At 36.8% G+C, this 20061-nt stretch overlaps 1 non-coding gene across 1 annotated transcript; it reads left to right on the forward strand.

Annotated features, from left to right (window-relative positions):
- Window positions 1-11392: 11392 nt before the first annotated feature.
- LOC146955827 (small nucleolar RNA R71) lies at window positions 11393-11499 on the forward strand. Its single transcript, XR_015025227.1, has one exon. It is a non-coding gene; the product is annotated as a small nucleolar RNA R71 (small nucleolar RNA).
- The last annotated feature ends 8562 nt before the right edge of the window (window positions 11500-20061 follow it).

A 20061-nucleotide genomic window follows, 5' to 3' on the forward strand; every position in this document is an offset into this window, starting at 1 on the left:
ATGGACCAAAGAATGGACATTATGCTAAACAAATTAAATATGTGAACTTGGGGTTGAAGAAGATTGATTTTTTTATATCTTCCAACTTCCTGTCATCATCAAGTTTTCAACATTAGTTCCCTAAAAAAAAGGTTTTCAAAATTAATTTATATACTACTTTTGCTTCTCAAAAAAAAGTTATATACTACTTTTGTCTCTAAATATAACTCTATTTTGAGAAAGAAAAATTTATAAGCTTTTTTTTTATTTACTAGATATGTTAACCTTTTATTTACAAAATAACCTCGACCGTTTAAAAACTCAAGACATCATTGATCAAGTGAAAAATACAACTGTCCGTCAACAAAAAAAAAGTGAAAAATACAACTCCTAGCAATTGAAGAAATTTTAAAAAGTTATAACAGATTATTGACAAATTTAATATACATAACTAAATTACTTAATTTTTTTTTTTAATTCTTGGGAATTGGTTGAAAGAACAATTGTATTTGGGGGATGGAGTATTAGCAAATAACATGTGCAGCATGCTAATACAAGTGACAACTTAGTGAACAATTGCTCTCGAACTTGATCTTGATATTGCTTACTCCTTCATTCACATTGAATAATTCACATGGACTTGCACATAATTTAATGGAAATTTATGTACACTAGAAGGTGCATAAACACAAAAATAAAGAAAAAGTAACTCCAAAAGAGAAGATCCACGACACCGCAAAAGTATGATCATTCGTCACACAATCATTTTGGACGACACTAGGGAGGAGGGAGTAATTCCCCACCATGGGATTCTGGAATCGTTCCTCTTTAGAGAAGAAACGCAGACAGGCGCTAGCATCTCTAGAGTTTATGAATCATGATGTTGTCTTCGATCAAGAGTCGTGTACAATTATTTGTCGTACCTACTGATCATAAGTTAATTACGCGACAGTGGTTATGATGTTGTCTTCAATCAAGAGTCATGTAAAGTTGTTAGTCAAAAGGATGGATCCGTTCTCTTTAGTTGTGTGAGGAAAAAAATTACAAAATTAAGCTTTCATATTTAAAAAACAAGTGGTAAAATGCCTCATTTCAATGAACGAAGAGATGGAAATTGAACAAACGATTAGGACATGCCAGCTTGAGATTAATCTCAAAGCAAAACAGGTTGAATCTTCTCAAAGGTCTACCTAATCTGAAATATCAATTAGAAACTTTTTGTGAGGCTTGTAAAAACTTTGTTTAATCAAAGAACATTGGTTCTACCTCAAGACCATTAGAACTTTAGCACATTGATTTATTTGATTCAGTTCTAATTGCTTATCTGACAATGGCTATGATGCATAGGTACGAGTACGGTACCCGGTACGGGTACGAGTACCGGTACGTAATACGGCAAATTTTAAAAAAAGAAGGTACAAGTGCGTTGATATAAAACATAAAAAAAAAAATATATTCAAATGAATTACTACACTTCTATTATCATGTTGCTTCATAGTTTTACTTTTTGTGCACCCCCTCTACTATTTTCATCAAAAGCAAGAGAGAGAATTAAAATACAATATAAAAGCGAAATAATTTTGGTTATTTTTCCACCCCCGTACGTTTTTGCTGCACCAACTACGATGAAACAACTAAGTAAAAATATGTACGGTTCAGTATGTAGGTTAGGAGTACCATATGCGTACCCGGTACCGGTACTTCTCCATGCTTGGAGTGCTTCAGAGGTCAATGGTAAATGGTAGGGACTAGCTATCGTTGATGACTATTGCAGACGGACATGGGTAAAATACCTTAGAAACAAGGAAGAGTCATATGGTGTATTCTCCATCTTTTGCAAACAATTGCAAGTTGAAAAAGATTTGAAAATTACAACAGTTAGAAGTAATCATGGTGGTGAATTTAAGAATGAATTTTTTGAAAACATTTTCAAAGAAAACAATATTTCTCTCGATTTCTCCTCGTACATAAATATACAACAAATCGAATTGTAGAAAGGAAAAATATATCTCTATAAGAGATGGTGATACAAAATTAGCAAGTGTACTAATCAATATCGTAGTAATAAATAATTCGTATCCTCAGGGACTGTTTTGATTTCCACTAAACAAGAACGTCTTCGTTAAGATGTGATTAAATAATGGGGTTGCCCTAGGCAGTTGGGTTTTAAGTGCAATTTGTGATTTAAAATGGAAGATTATAAAATTGGTTCTTAAAATACTTAAAGAGATGACTAGGTCAATCGATTCATCTATACATCACCCATTAAGTAACCTGTAATCTTGAATCTACGAATTTCACAAAGTCCACGACAAATTAACAATTTAACTTAGGTCAATCCCTTGATCCTAAGTCCTCTTATCTAATTATAATTCCCTAATCCCTTAGGTGAACCTATAATCATCAAAGGCTAATCGATTCGTTAATTCAATGATCACGATCTAACAACGCTCTATCCCTAGATTGTCCGTTAGAAAGAACAACATAAATATTTCCGAGATACACGCTAGTGTCAGTAGTCATATAATCTCTTAGATCAATTATATCTGGTCAGGATCATAAAAGCAATGAGAACAAAATATGCTGAATTAACTAGATTGAAATTCATAAACGTAAGAGTTTCAGGTTACATCAAATGAGCTATTACAGAATCATCTCTTGACCTAATCACAATAGATCTAGCTACTCATGGCTAAAGCACAAATAACTAATGATAAAGAAGAATTCATTACATTCAAGTGATGACTGACTAAGAGTTTTGATGGTCTCCCACCGTTGGCTCAATGCTTCAGACTCTGGTTCCAGCTTTCTCCGTAAAAATTCCGAACCCTGTACCCAGAAAACATTCTGGCTTTTATAGGAAAAAATTAGGTCACGCCTAAATCGTACTACGATGCAGAGGATCGTAGTACGATGCTTCATTAAATGCTCATTATCATCAGACGCTCCCCCAGATCGTAGTACGATGCCTGCAGATCGTACTACGATATTTCCAGTGGCCAAAGCTCTTCAAAACTACTCCAAATCGTAGTACGATGTTGGGTATCGTAGTACGATGCATTCAGTACTCATGCACTTGAATTTAACTTCTTTGTAGCTCATAACTCATGCGAAATCACCTGAACTCGACTAAAAATTACAAATAAATCAAAGCAACAGTGATATATGACCCAGTGTCATCACAACCCCAAACTTGCATCGTTACTTGTCCTCAAGGAACTTACTTTAAAAATGAACTTTAGCAGTAAAATAGCACCTACCTCATCAATGGTAAATCAAAAGTTCATCTTCTAGTCAGCATTAGTGAGCTAACTTGCTTGCCAAAACATTCACTCCACAACTTCACGCAACATCATTGAAATGGTTCACACAGTCGACATACTAAACACTATGTTGCCAAAACTTGAAAACCTTCTAAACATCAATCAAAGTCATGTTGCCATACACACATTTAAGGACTTTCAGGTTGTAACGGGGCTAAGGTTAAAGGTGGGACAATTTGGGAAGTAGGCTTAAACATGACGCTTTGGAGTTAGACACTTCCTACTTATTTTGACAGTGATCACCCCCAACTCAACACCATATGCACAAATTTAAGGGTTAGAGAACACCATATGATTCAAATCACTACATTTACAAGAAACGTCTCAATTTATTTTACAAAAGAAATTCTTTTTTTTTGAGTTGATTTTTTTTTGTATCAACTTGATTGACATATATTTTTTTTTCATTTTTTCATTTTTTTTTGTATATATATGAGAGACATTAAATTTGAGACATCACTGATCATAAACTCATGTTCTCTGTAACCCTCACCCCAAACTTAAATTGTTGCTATCCCATGAGCAACCCCAAACTTAGAATCAAAACCACATCACAATTTGCCTAACTCCAACATAACATTGGGATAAAATCCTATGGTCTCTAGGCTTAAAAACATGGTTTGTCACCGAAACAACGGGGTCTATCCTACTGGCTCAAAATTGGCTTAAAAATGGGAAAAATTACATTCAACAGGTAGGCTTGAAAGGCTCAAGGTACAAGCACTTTGCCTTAGTGTGTAAGCAACATTAACCAATCGACATAAAGAAAATCCGCAAGTCTCAGAAATAGCATCAGTATGGAACACTCATATTTGGTGAAAATTGAAAAATAAAAGTTTTGGCTGTGGAACTTACTGGTTGAGATTTATGGAAGTTGTTTCACATTGCCGTACACCTCAACCGAGACCTTCGTGCAAGCTCTTCCTCCTTGAACTTTTGATATACCATGGATGAACAAATGCTACTAAACTGGTAAAATTCAAAAACAAAGCAAATTCGTTAATAACAAACAAACGCAGATGCAATTACAAAAGAGGGCATACAGAATTAATACACTAGCAGCAGTCACAACACACAGTTTTTTTATTGTGCAAAAACAACGAAAACAAAAATGTAAAGCTAATAAACTACTGCTCTGCGAGTCTGGAGTCAACCCTCCTCCTCATCCATCTGGTCTTGCTGATCGTCTCCAGACAAGCCGGGAGGGTCGGTACTTAACATGTTTGCAATCTCCACATTCTCTCCGTACTCAAAGTCTTCTCTAATATCTTTCTCTAGATGAACTGCCCTGTTTCTAGTAGCCTCAAAATAACCCTCCATGCGATCTTTAGAGCCACCAAACCTCTTATAAGAACCCGTCGGTTTCCTCTTGTACTGAAGTGCCATCGCAGCAAATTGTTCCGAGAACCGGGGAGGCTCAATTAGCAGCTGAGATGATGCTTCCTCCTGCCAATTTGCTGATGTGTAGATATACTCAGCCAATGCAGGGTGCATAGGTGGGTACTCAGCCTCAGGTGCGCCCTGCACTTCTGGTTGCTCTCCTTGTTCATTCTGGATACTTCCGCCTTCTCGCATCTTCTTCTCGTACCCCTCCAATGTGGTGTCCGTAATAGGGTTCTGAGACTTAACAAACACATCCAATGGCTCAGTTTGGACTCCAGCTTTTTCACATAGAAGATTTATCAAACAGCTGTGACCCAATGTAGAGCTCTTCGTTCTCACCATTTCCTTAATACTGCGAGAAATTAGCCTTCCAACATTCATCTGCTCATGTTCTGAGAGGAGAACTAACAATATAAATACTCGATTCAATATCATTTGAGCAGCAGCAGAAGTACCTTCAATCGTAGAATTGATGAAAGATGCCCACGCTCTATAGGTTGGCAACAAGTGTGCTGTGTTAATCCTTTGAGGATTGCTGGTTGGGGTCTTCCTCCTCCACCCTTGTCCTTCTTTCATTATCCCAACCAGCAGTTCATCCTATTCTTCCTGGGTCTTGGGCCAATTTGCAGTGGCAATTCTCCGTACCACATCACAGCTCACCGGAACAGGCAACCCCAAGACGGCGTTGATGTTACCTGCGTCATACACTACCTTCTTCCCCCTCACAATTGCAAAATTTCTATTCTCCTCTTCCGCATAGGCATTTGCGAAGAATTCCAAAGCAATGGACTTATTGCTTGTCTTTGTCACCATGCCATTCAAGCCTTCCCAACCTTTTTCCCTCAGTGTTGCCTCAAAAGTGGGATGTCCGGTGAGATTGATAATGTCAAATGCTCGTTCTCCAACAAACTCCCTCTCCTTAATCTCTTGGTATCTTTCCTCTGCCTTTTCCGTTTTGAAACGTTGGTAAGTGGTTGATTGTGTTGGAGGTGTTTGAGTTGGGGGTTGATTTGGTGGTGGAGGGTTTGATGAGGATGCTTTGGATTGGTTTCAGGTGCGTTTTCGTGGTTGAATGTCAGTGTTTTCGGAAGTTCTAGCCATTGGTGTGGTGTTGGGAAAAGAATTTGACTTGTATGGAAGGTGTTTGATGAAATGGGTAAGAGAGGTCTTAAAATTTTGTGGGTTGTTGAGTGGTATGTTTGGTGAATATGATGGTTTGTTGGTGGATTAATGAGAAGAGATGAAGATTTGGTGAGGATGGCTCTAGGTTCAAAGATTTACGAATTTGGGGAAAAAATTGGGTAGAGCTTCGCTAGGTTGGGATGAAACTGAACTGAGATGATGCGGTTTCAGGTTATATAGCAGAGTGATATCTTAGTACGATGGCTTATATCGTACTACGATGGATTTTGTAACTGTCAGGAACACAAAAAAAACTCAAGATCGTAGTACGATGTCCCTGTATCGTACTGCGATATTTCTAGAGACGAGCAATTTTTTTGAGGTTAAAATATCGTAGTACGATATAAACCATCGCACTACGATTTTTGTTTGCTCGTTTGACTTTCTTGACTTAATCATCGTAGTACGATTTCTGGATATCGTACTACGATTTTTCCAGAAGGAACCACTTTTGTTAGCTTCTCTCATCGTAGTACGATGTGAAATATCGTAGTACGATGCTATGCTTTGAAATTTTTTTTTCCTTGGAGCCTTTGAAGACATTTGTAGTTGTTCCTTCTGTATCACTTTGAAAACCTTTTTTTTTTTTTATTGTATATCTACACAAAAATGAAAGATTACCTGAAACATAAATCAGTGGGTTGCCTCCCACTCAGCGCTCGTTTTCCGTCATTAGCTTGACTTCTGACGACCTTTTAAAGGTCGGTGAGTACCAGGCCCACTCTTTCCTTGGGCAAGTCACCTCCATGATAGGGCTTCAACCTTTGCCCGTTCACCTTAAAGCTTCTTTCCCCATCTGGTGTCATCACCTCCACAGCTCCATTTTGGGACACGTTCTTCACAACAAACGGTTCAGACCACTTGGACTTCAACTTTCCTGGAAACAACTTTAACCTAGAATTGAACAATAACACTGGTTGCCCAGCATAAAACTCCCTAGAAACAAGGTTGCGATCATGATATTTTTTTGTTCTTTCTTTATAATTTAGCGCATTCTCATACGCTTGCAACCTCATTTCTTCCAATTCATTTAGTTTAAGAAGTCTTTCCTTACCAGCCAATGTGTGATCAAAATTTAAAAATTTAATCGCCCAATAGGCCTTGTGTTCCAACTCAACTGGTAAATGACAGGACTTCCCATAAACTAACTGAAATGGGGAAAAACCAATGGAAGTTTTAAAAGCAGTTCTATAAGCCCACAGTGCATCATCAAGTTTCTTAGACCAATCTTTCCTAGATGATGCAACTGTTTTCTCTAGGATTTGTTTCAATTGTCTATTAGACACTTCTACCTGCCCACTAGTTTGAGGATGATAGGGAGTAGCAACTTTATGCTTCACACTATATTTCGCAAGAACACTTTCTAAGTATTTATTGCAAAAGTGCTTCCCCCCATCACTGATCAAAACTCTAGGGGTCCCAAACCTAGGAAAAATGTTTTTCTTTAGAAAATTAACGACCGTATGGGCATCATTAGCTATGCAGGCAACAACTTCTACCCACTTGGTCACATAATCCACACAAACAAGGATATAGAGATTAGAGTAGGAGGACGGGAATGGACCCATGAAATCGATGCCCCAACAGTCAAATGGTTCAATCTCAAGGATTCCCTTGAGGGGCATCTCATTCCTCCTAGAAATGTTACCTGTTCTCTGACACCTATCACATTGTTTGACAAACTCGTGGCAATCCTTAAATAAGGATGGCCACCAAAACCCGCTTTGCAATATCTTGGCTGCGGTCCTTTCACCGCTGTGGTGGCCTCCATAAGCTGAGCTATGGCAGTGCCACATGATACTGTTCACCTCATCACCTGCACACATCTACGCAACAAACCATCAGCGTTAGTTCTAAATAAGTATGGGTCATCCCACACATAAAAATTTGCCTCCTTGAAGAATTTCTTCTTCTGCTGATATGTAAAATCCTCGGGAATCAAGTTCCCTGCTTTGAAATTTGCCATGTCTGCAAACCATGGTCTTTCAGCTACTACAAACAATTTCTCATCTGGGAATTCGGCCTCAATGGCCTTCTCTTTCTTAGTAACCTCTTCATTCTCCAACCGGGAGAGGTGGTCAGCCACCACATTTTCTACTCCCTTCTTGTCTCTGATTTCCACATCAAACTCTTGCAGCAAAAGTATCCATCTCAGCAATCGGGGTTTGGAGTCCCCTTTAGTAAGCAAAAATTTTAGGGCTGCATGATCTGTGAAAATAACAACCTTGGATCCGATGAGATACGAGCGAAACTTTTCCAAAGAAAATATTATTGCAAGCAACTCTTTTTCAGTAGTTGCATAGTTAACCTGGTTTTTGTTTAAAACCTTGCTTGCATAATAGATGGCATGGAAAAATTTCTCATGGCGTTGGCCAAGCACTGCTCCAACCGCGTAATCGCTTGCATCACACATTAGTTCAAATGGGAGATCCCAATTTGGTGCAATGATTACCGGCGCAGTGACCAACTTCTTCTTAATTATAGAAAACGATTCTAAACATTCAGCATCAAAAACAAAATCATTTTCTTTAACAAGGAGGTTACAGAGGGGCTTAGCAATTTTTGAAAAATCTTTTATAAATCGCCTATAAAAACCAGCATGCCCCAAGAAACTCCTCACCCCCTTCACATTGATGGGAGGAGGAAGTTTCTCTATAACCTCAATTTTGGTTTGATCAACTTGGATGCCTTTCCCAGAGATTTTATGGCCCAAAACTATACCTTCAGTCACCATAAAGTGACATTTTTCCCAGTTTAAAACAAGGTTAGTTTCGATGCATCTCTTAAGAACAACATCCAAGTGATGTAAACAATCATCAAAGGACTTACCGAAAACAGAAAAGTCATCCATAAAAACCTCTATGTTCTTCTCCAGCAAGTCGGCGAAGATAGCAAGCATGCACCTTTGGAAAGTGGCTGGTGCATTGCACAATCCAAAGGGCATTCTTCGGTAAGCAAACACACCGAACGGGCATGTGAATGCTGTCTTCTCCTGATCTTCCGGAGACACCGCAATTTGGTTGTATCCCGAATATCCATCCAAGAAACAGTAGAAAGTCTGTCCAGCCAACCTCTCCAACATCTGGTCCATGAAAGGTAATGGGAAGTGGTCCTTCCTAGTAGCCTGATTCAACCTCCGGTAGTCGATACACATCCTCCAACCGGTTACCATTCGAGTGGGAATCAACTCGTTCTTTTCGTTTGCCACCACAGTCATCCCTCCTTTCTTTGGTACCACATGCACAGGACTCACCCATGCACTATCTGAAATTGGGTAGATCATGCCTGCATCCAACAACTTGAGGACTTCCTTCTTGACAACTTCTTTCATTGTGGGATTAAGGCGCCTTTGGGGTTGCACTACTGGTTTGTATTCAGCCTCCAAATGAATTTTATGCATACAATAGGCTGGACTAATCCCCTTTAGATCTGATATGCTCCACCCCAAAGCTGCCTTGTTTTCTCTAAGAACTCTCATCAGTTTTTCTTCTTCCAGAGAAGATAAGGTACTACTTATTATAGCTGGATGGCTGGCATCTTCACTTAGAAACACATACTTCAAATGGGATGGAAGTTCTTTCAATTCTGGTACAGCTGGTTTCTCCTCACTTTTTGCTTCTAAAACTTCAAATTTTCTGCTTGAGGGTTCAATTTTTAACGCCTTCAATTGCTGCACACACTCATCAACATCATCATTAGTGTCTTTTTCACCATCTTCAATTGAATTTGCCATCACTCTTTCTAAAGGTTGCACAGGATTTTCTTCTTGATTGGTTTCATCAACCAGACTATCAACAACATCAACCCTATAGCACTGAGGATGATCATTCCTATGCTTCATGGCTTCAAATATATTAAAGACAACTTGCTCATTCTGAAACCTAAGGATCAATTCACCCATCTCAACATCAATTAAAGCTCTTCCTGTTGCTAAGAAAGGTCTTCCCAACAACAAGGGTGTTTCTTCATCTTCCTCCATGTCTAATATCACAAAGTCAGCAGGAAACATCAGATCATTTACCCTTACCAATACATCTTCCAACACCCCATAAGGATGAGAAACAGAAAGATCGGCAAGTGTGAGAGTCATCTTTGTTGGTTTGGGCTCCCCGCATCCTAGCTTCTTCATCATAGAGAGCGGCATTAGATTAATGCTAGCCCCCAAGTCACATAGTGCTCTTCCAACATTCACCTTCCCAATCGTGCACGGAATGGTGAATGCGCCTGGGTCTTTCAATTTAGGAGGTAATTTTTTCTGAAGGATGGCACTGCAATTTTCAGATAATGCAATGTTTTCGCCATCTCTAGGTTTCCTTCTTCCGGTTAGAAGGTCCTTCATAAATTTTGCATACAACGGCATCTGCTCAATGGCCTCACTAAAGGGAATGTTCACTTGTAGTTGAGACAATAACTCCATAAACTTTTTGAATTGACCAGCCTCCTTCTCTTTTTTCTTCGCCAAATGCGGATACGGTAATTTCACATAAGACGGAACACTTTGTTTCTCTCCTCCTTCTTCAAGGAGTTGGCTCTTCGTCTTCCTCAACATAGACCCCTCATCAATCAACTTCTCACTTTTTTCTCCCTCTTTATTTTTTTCTCCCTCTGAATTTTTTTCTTCATGTTCATTTTCAACTACGCCCTTATTCTTTTCAACTACTTCCTGTTCATCCTCCTCCACCACAATTGTTTCATTCTTTTTAATCACCTTCGGAGGTAAAGGTGGCAACACCTTCTTACTTCTCAACTCAATCGCCTTGCAACTCTCATTGTTCTTTGGATTGTCTTGAGTGTTGCCTGAGAATCCTCCCTTAGTGTGCTCAGCCATCTGTTTCGCCATCTGCCCAATTTGAGTTTCAAACATTTTTCGGGCTGCCTCATTATTTTTCCTTTCAGCTTCCTGACTTGCTTTCATCTCCTCCAAGTTGGTTTGAGTCATTTGCATGAATTTGGCCATGGCCTCTTCCCAAGCTGCTGGGGGTCTTTGTTGTTGCTGCGGTTGTTGGCGTTGAGGGTTAGGAAGAAGAGGGTTAAGGGTATTTGTGTTGGAGTAACTCAGGTTAGGATGTTTGGCATATCCAGGATTGTAAGTGTTAGAGTAGGGATTATTTTTTTGATAATTGCCCATGTAATTAGCTTCTTCACTGGATCCCTCTAAAGTACACTCACCATTTGGATGATCTCCTTGGCAAAAATCACACCTTTGTTGCACTTGTTGTACTTGGGCATGTTGAGCTTGTGTTTGTCCCAAGGTTATGGCTTGAACTTGTTTAGACAAGGTTTCAAGGTGTTTGTTCATGGCTGCTTGATTTGCCAAGATAGCAGTGTTGTCACTCACCTCAAACATTCCCCTCTTCTTTTTCTCAGCATCAGCTCGATGCTCGTTTTGGGTCATGTTATCTATCAGGTCTCGGACTTCGTGATCAGTTTTGGTTCTCATACTTCCACCTGAAGATGCATCTAAGAACATTCTATGGTTAGCGGTTAGCCCTTCGGTAAAGACTTGGAGATAAGATTTTTCATCTAGGCCATGTGAAGGACATCTCTTAAGCAACAGGTTAAAACGCTCCCAAGCATCATACAAGGTCTCACCCTCCCCTTGTTTAAAATTGGTGATCTCATGTTTCTTCTCCCAGTATTTGGACATAGGGAAAAACCTCTTAAGGAATTTAAGCTCCAGTTCATCCCAAGTTTGAATGGTTCCACTAGGTATGGACAGCAACCAATCTTTGGCTCTACCGGTTAGAGTGAAAGGGAATAATCTAAGCTTCTTTTGGCTCTCGGTGATATGAGCGGGGGGCACACATAACTGACAAGTTTCATGGAAATGGCTCAGGTGCTCATGAGGGCTTTTGTCATCACGCCCATCATATTGATTCTCCTTAAGGTTTTGTTGGACAGAACTCTTAATGTCAAAAGCTACCGGGTTGGCTGGTTGGAAGACATGAGTTAGATGACCACGGTTGGCATCCAATCCATAATCCCCCATCATAGGTCTTTGTGGTGGTGGCGGTGGTGGTGGTTCTTCCATAATTATGGTGTCCGGTTCAGGTTCAATGTCCTGAATTTCAGCTGATGAAGAACCTTGGCTTGTATTCTCAGCTAGTCTTGCTAGCTGAACTGCTCTTCGATTAGCTCTTGCGGCCTTTTCGATCTTCGGATTGAACTGCAAGTCCTCAGGTTGAACTCTACCTCGCATACACAGCAAAAGAATACCTTAGTAGCACTGCACCACAAACAATCAATAGATATTTTTAAATACAGACAAAAATTTAAATGACAGAAATCTTAACAATTAACGTTGTTGCCTTGTTGAAATTAATCAACAGTCCCCGACAACGGCGCCAAAAACTTGATACAAAATTAGCAAGTGTACTAATCAATATCGTAGTAATAAATAATTCGTATCCTCAGGGACTGTTTTGATTTCCACTAAACAAGAACGTCTTCGTTAAGATGTGATTAAATAATGGGAATTGGTTGAAAGAACAATTGTATTTGGGAATTGGTATCCTCAGGGACTGTTTTAATAATTCGTATCCTCAGGGACTGTTTTAATATACATAACTAAATTACTTAATTTTTTTTTTTAATTCTTGGGAATTGGTTGAAAGAACAATTGTATTTGGGGGATGGAGTATTAGCAAATAACATGTGCAGCATGCTAATACAAGTGACAACTTAGTGAACAATTGCTCTCGAACTTGATCTTGATATTGCTTACTCCTTCATTCACATTGAATAATTCACATGGACTTGCACATAATTTAATGGAAATTTATGTACACTAGAAGGTGCATAAACACAAAAATAAAGAAAAAGTAACTCCAAAAGAGAAGATCCACGACACCGCAAAAGTATGATCATTCGTCACACAATCATTTTGGACGACACTAGGGAGGAGGGAGTAATTCCCCACCATGGGATTCTGGAATCGTTCCTCTTTAGAGAAGAAACGCAGACAGGCGCTAGCATCTCTAGAGTTTATGAATCATGATGTTGTCTTCGATCAAGAGTCGTGTACAATTATTTGTCGTACCTACTGATCATAAGTTAATTACGCGACAGTGGTTATGATGTTGTCTTCAATCAAGAGTCATGTAAAGTTGTTAGTCAAAAGGATGGATCCGTTCTCTTTAGTTGTGTGAGGAAAAAAATTACAAAATTAAGCTTTCATATTTAAAAAACAAGTGGTAAAATGCCTCATTTCAATGAACGAAGAGATGGAAATTGAACAAACGATTAGGACATGCCAGCTTGAGATTAATCTCAAAGCAAAACAGGTTGAATCTTCTCAAAGGTCTACCTAATCTGAAATATCAATTAGAAACTTTTTGTGAGGCTTGTAAAAACTTTGTTTAATCAAAGAACATTGGTTCTACCTCAAGACCATTAGAACTTTAGCACATTGATTTATTTGATTCAGTTCTAATTGCTTATCTGACAATGGCTATGATGCATAGGTACGAGTACGGTACCCGGTACGGGTACGAGTACCGGTACGTAATACGGCAAATTTTAAAAAAAGAAGGTACAAGTGCGTTGATATAAAACATAAAAAAAAAAATATATTCAAATGAATTACTACACTTCTATTATCATGTTGCTTCATAGTTTTACTTTTTGTGCACCCCCTCTACTATTTTCATCAAAAGCAAGAGAGAGAATTAAAATACAATATAAAAGCGAAATAATTTTGGTTATTTTTCCACCCCCGTACGTTTTTGCTGCACCAACTACGATGAAACAACTAAGTAAAAATATGTACGGTTCAGTATGTAGGTTAGGAGTACCATATGCGTACCCGGTACCGGTACTTCTCCATGCTTGGAGTGCTTCAGAGGTCAATGGTAAATGGTAGGGACTAGCTATCGTTGATGACTATTGCAGACGGACATGGGTAAAATACCTTAGAAACAAGGAAGAGTCATATGGTGTATTCTCCATCTTTTGCAAACAATTGCAAGTTGAAAAAGATTTGAAAATTACAACAGTTAGAAGTAATCATGGTGGTGAATTTAAGAATGAATTTTTTGAAAACATTTTCAAAGAAAACAATATTTCTCTCGATTTCTCCTCGTACATAAATATACAACAAATCGAATTGTAGAAAGGAAAAATATATCTCTATAAGAGATGGTGATACAAAATTAGCAAGTGTACTAATCAATATCGTAGTAATAAATAATTCGTATCCTCAGGGACTGTTTTGATTTCCACTAAACAAGAACGTCTTCGTTAAGATGTGATTAAATAATGGGGTTGCCCTAGGCAGTTGGGTTTTAAGTGCAATTTGTGATTTAAAATGGAAGATTATAAAATTGGTTCTTAAAATACTTAAAGAGATGACTAGGTCAATCGATTCATCTATACATCACCCATTAAGTAACCTGTAATCTTGAATCTACGAATTTCACAAAGTCCACGACAAATTAACAATTTAACTTAGGTCAATCCCTTGATCCTAAGTCCTCTTATCTAATTATAATTCCCTAATCCCTTAGGTGAACCTATAATCATCAAAGGCTAATCGATTCGTTAATTCAATGATCACGATCTAACAACGCTCTATCCCTAGATTGTCCGTTAGAAAGAACAACATAAATATTTCCGAGATACACGCTAGTGTCAGTAGTCATATAATCTCTTAGATCAATTATATCTGGTCAGGATCATAAAAGCAATGAGAACAAAATATGCTGAATTAACTAGATTGAAATTCATAAACGTAAGAGTTTCAGGTTACATCAAATGAGCTATTACAGAATCATCTCTTGACCTAATCACAATAGATCTAGCTACTCATGGCTAAAGCACAAATAACTAATGATAAAGAAGAATTCATTACATTCAAGTGATGACTGACTAAGAGTTTTGATGGTCTCCCACCGTTGGCTCAATGCTTCAGACTCTGGTTCCAGCTTTCTCCGTAAAAATTCCGAACCCTGTACCCAGAAAACATTCTGGCTTTTATAGGAAAAAATTAGGTCACGCCTAAATCGTACTACGATGCAGAGGATCGTAGTACGATGCTTCATTAAATGCTCATTATCATCAGACGCTCCCCCAGATCGTAGTACGATGCCTGCAGATCGTACTACGATATTTCCAGTGGCCAAAGCTCTTCAAAACTACTCCAAATCGTAGTATGATGTTGGGTATCGTAGTACGATGCATTCAGTACTCATGCACTTGAATTTAACTTCTTTGTAGCTCATAACTCATGCGAAATCACCTGAACTCGACTAAAAATTACAAATAAATCAAAGCAACAGTGATATATGACCCAGTGTCATCAGATGGCTTGAACCATGATCAATGAGAAAAAATGTTGCAAGGCATTTTTGGGCAAAAGCCGTGAATATTGTATGTTATATTTAAAATAGAATTTATACAAGACCTCTTATAAACTATGGAAAGGTAGAAAATTTCACATTTCTTATTTTCATCAATTTAGTTGTATGTGCTATATTTTAAACACTAAGGAATACTTAAATAGTCCTTAAAAAAAAAAAACGGAATACTTAAATAGTTTTGATTCTAAAGCACAAATGTGTAGCTTTTTAGGATACTCTGAATTGTAGAGCATACAGAGTATGTAACAAAAACAGCTAAATTGTAGAAGAATCAATTCATGTAAGGTTTTATAAAAAATATGTATATATATATAAATAAAATAAAATAAAAGAGGGGGTAAGGGGGCACTCTGGATGTTGTAGAAGAATCAATTCATGTAAGGTGGTTTTATGGGGGGGCGGGCTTGGAAATGAAAAATCCATTGGTGTTCGTCGGTTTGAGTAAAACTAAACCAAAATTTGAATCAATTTGGCCAAATTTCTTAATGGGGAGTAAACTGAAACAAACCGTTCAAACCCGTTCATGTTCTTGACGCAATACGGAAGTAAGGGTTAGCAAGCGTTAAACCTAGATTGAAAGGAACAAGTTTGCAAGCGACGAACTTGTGAAAATAGGGTTCTGGAATCCACCAGAAATTGAGAAAAACTCTCTAAAATATAATGATTGAATAAAAGTTATAAGTTGCCTCTTAGGTTACAACTGTTAAGCTTAAATAGGGAAATAACAAACCGGGCCTAAAAATAACAAACTGAAAACAAAATAGAAAGTTCTAGAAAATTAGGCTAAAATAAAAATACTAATAAAATTACTAAGGAAACCCTCCTACATCAGTTCTGTTTGGGAAAGGGATTTCAAACAACAAAAGAAAAGAGAAATGGAAAATTTTGAAGGCTCAAGCAAAACTGACACTTCACACAACAAGAGTTTAATTTCAAGAAGGTTGGTATGAAAGATGTGTAGTGTTATTATTGTCAGTTTGATCGTTGAGCTAGAGATTGCTACTTTAACAAAGACTCAAATGGTGGTGATAAAGAACACATTTTGCTCATGTGGATAACATTAATTTGAATTATGTTTGAACAACATTAGGGTTGAATGATGAACCTCTATGAAATTGTTTGAACCATGTAATCTATGAAATCCTCTTTTAATGTAATTTGAATTATGTTTATTTAATAAATCTTGTTTTTAATGTTTTTCAATTTCTGATCAACTTTGAATCGATTCTAAGTTATAACCTTGTCTATATATATTGTTTGCTAAGGTAATTGGCCTAGACAAGAAAAAACTATTTAGCATGTCATAGTTTAACGATCTTGAATGCTTTTGATAATATGAGTTTCTCCTAAGACATTAGGGATCTATTTCAAATAAATAGTGTCTCGTATAGTTACTAGGAACTAGTATTACCAAAAGAGTACATATGTGTGATTCAAGAAACCATAATCGCTTTATCATTCTGGATTTATTCTATTTCACTTTCAATTGCAACCAATTTTTGAAAACCCCCCAATTTACTGCTTTTAATATAGTATATTTAATTGTCGAGTAGAAAACAATGATCCATTTCGAGACGATTTAAATTATCACTTTATTACGATTTGGTACACTTGTCAACAGGGAATTTATGTTTTACTTACTGCAATTTATTTTCTTTATTTTTCTTATATTTACTTTTCCATCAATGCAATATAAAAATACCAAAATTATTTACCTTTTGTTCTTTTTTGTTATTTTTCGTGCAGTTCTACCGAAAGGTTTTTGAGTTTTGTTTATGCGAGGTGAAAGTTTAGGTCTCTTACTATTTGACTCAGAAATCGAAAGAACTGCAAGAGCTCTCCGAAAAGCTACCTGGTTATCTATGGAGAAAGAATAAGCAAAGAAAGTAGTCGATATCCCACTTCCACCAAAGAGCCATTTTTTCGTCGAAAATATGGGTAACATACAACGTGTTAATTTTGGCGACTATGAAAGGCTCGACCAACTTAGAGGAGATCTCTACTAGGTTTCAACTGGTGAATCCAGTGACAATTGACATTAAGAACTCAATTCTCACTTCTATGATGGACAACCAGTTCTCCACTCGAGAATATGTAGACTAAAATATGCATCTGACACATTTCTTGGAAGCCCGTGGTGCAACAAATCCTCCAAGTGTTTCTGAATCAAACAAGAGACTGAGGCTATTTGGGTATTCTCTAATGGGACTAGCGAGGATTGATTATTATTGCTATTTGGGACGAATTGAAGAAGAGGTTTCTTGAACGCGACTTTAAACGATTTCCAAATTATGCGGAACAAAGTGAAAAAACAGTCGCTTATTCCAAATTATGCGGAACAAAGTGAAAAAACAGTCGCTTATTCGAATAGGGCCTGTATGTGGTTCGAACTTGTACTCATAATTTTGAGGAAAGGGACCAAAAAATTCATATTTGTATGAACTAAAATTCTATCGATGTTATTTCTAAATCATTTCTTCTATTCTTTAGTGCACGATCGATCTACCACATTTTTCTGTCTTTGTTTAAACAGATTTTTGTTGTAGTGTCGTTTTCCAATAAGATGATGATACTTGATGAAAGCAATTAAAATAAAGAAACACATATTTTGATTCCCTACTGCATGCAGCAGCAGGTACTATATCGTGCTTTTTTTTCATGTCTTGCTGATTTTGGAACGCCAATCTCGCCTTCAATCTCTGTTAACTTTATTCTTCTCTTTTACTTTTGTATGCTCATTGTTGGGCCAAAAAGCATATGCATGGTCTCATTGTATTCTAATGCCAACAACTAACCAAAAATAAATAAAAGCTGACATGCATGTATTACCACATATATACTAACTGGCAGATAGTCTATAGAAGGGTGGAAAATTAGAAGTAAATATATTAGATTTGACTCATGAAATTGTAGGAATATGCAGTAATATAGTCTCATATATACTAACAATATTTTAAAATCATCACTGAAATTATATAATGTTATTCAAATTCGTCCCTTTGGATATGCATTAAGTTAGTAATGTGGAAGATGCATTTGAAGCTAAACGAACTCTCTATTTTTATAGGGACATGTTAGACAAATTTCGCAATATTTTTTCATAGTTTTTATAAATGAAAATAATCTATTTCAATAAGTATTTGATTAAGTTTTTGACTTGTATGCACCTGAAATATGCACATCTATTTTTCTTGATGAAACAAAAATGAAAAAAGAAAAGAGTTCCGTATTTGGCACCACTCTGAAATGCTTTATCCATACTTTTGGGGCAATTTCTAATGCCATTAGTTTTTTTATTATACAGTTTTAAACTCATCTAGTTAAAAATGTTCAATCTAGTTCCTTGTATATTCTTGAATTCAATCGCTTCATGGTTGGTGTTAGAAAAGCATTGCTTGCTCGTGACTTAAAGTGGAGTCCTCTTTTTTCTTCCAAGACGCAGAAAAAGAAAAGTAGAAAATCAAATAATGGAACCACTCTCTTGTTGAAAGCCTCAAAAGTTTGCCCAACAAGATAAATTATTCTGCTTAAGTATATACTATGATCATTGAAATTAAGTGCGTAAATGAATTGCATCAACACAGTCAATGGCTAGGTGGTTCACACATTAATACATAAAGGATTGTTATATTTTCTTGTTCATCTCACCACAAATGAGTTTTAATAACTAGGGTCTCCTAACTAGTACCCCTCAGACACTAGTTAAGAATGTTAAAAGTAGAATAACTAGTGTTCTAGAGACATTAGTTAGCATTTCCCATTTATTTAAACCTTATTAAAGGTTTAGTAAAAAAAAAAAAAAACTTATTAAAGTTTTCTCCATGAGTCTAGTGAAAATCTCCGGTATTCAAACTTTGACTGCATTCAAAAAAGACAAATGAGTGGTTGGTACTCCACCACGGAAAATTTTCACTTCAAAGAATATGTTTTCTATCAAAGCAACACTTCAAGCACTCAATAATTAATAAGAACCAAGGACTAATTTGTACACACAATTCACATCCAAAAGAAGATCATGGGAATGTATTATAGAGCTGACTTTGGTAACGACCTCAGATTGTATTTAATTTATTCAAACAACATATGCAATCAACAGTAATACTGGAAAAGACCCCAAATTATTGTAAGTAGATAATCTCTACAAGTAAAACACTGACTTTTCAGTTTTCATAAAGCTTGAGTTTCAACAGTATGCTACATTCCTTCAAAAAAAAAAAAAAAAACAGTATGCTACATATTACAGTCAATAATCAGGTTGGGAAAAGCTGAGTTGCTTGATATTATTGGTGTATAATAATCAAATTAAAATACTCTAATTGCCATTTAACTATTTCTTTTATAATGTATATCAGCTTCTTTAATGTTGAGAGTTCATATTCAAAAGTCCTAACGTATTAAGTGGTATACTCATGAGGAAATCCTACTGTGGACAGCGTTTAAGACGAGATAGCATCAGTCTCTCTAAGCTTAATCAGATGTCTTGTATTTAAATTAAAACTTTTGAGAGAGAATTTTATCATCTATTATGCTTCTATCTGAATCGATGATTAGTTTATGTATTTACATGTAGAGAATTTCTGATTTAAAAAACAAAATAGTACTATCTATCTATAGCTTATTTATACACTTTATTTTGCGCATGATGTTGGCTCGTTTATATAATAATTTGATGTAAAAGTCAAAAGTGGGAATATGATTTGGGATCTCTAAATAATGAAGTAAATAAAGGTGGGAGCCAATGCACGTAATTCTGTCGGATAGAACACATCTGTAGCCCTCCTTTGCACACTAAAGGAGTTCAAGCTCTTTAAGCTAGCTAAGCTCAACAATTTCACCAC

The sequence above is a fragment of the Medicago sativa genome, chromosome 1 (genome assembly GCF_051527215.1).
Source record: "Medicago sativa cultivar Bolivia chromosome 1, Bolivia_mono, whole genome shotgun sequence".
NCBI classification, from domain to species: Eukaryota; Viridiplantae; Streptophyta; class Magnoliopsida; order Fabales; family Fabaceae; genus Medicago; species Medicago sativa.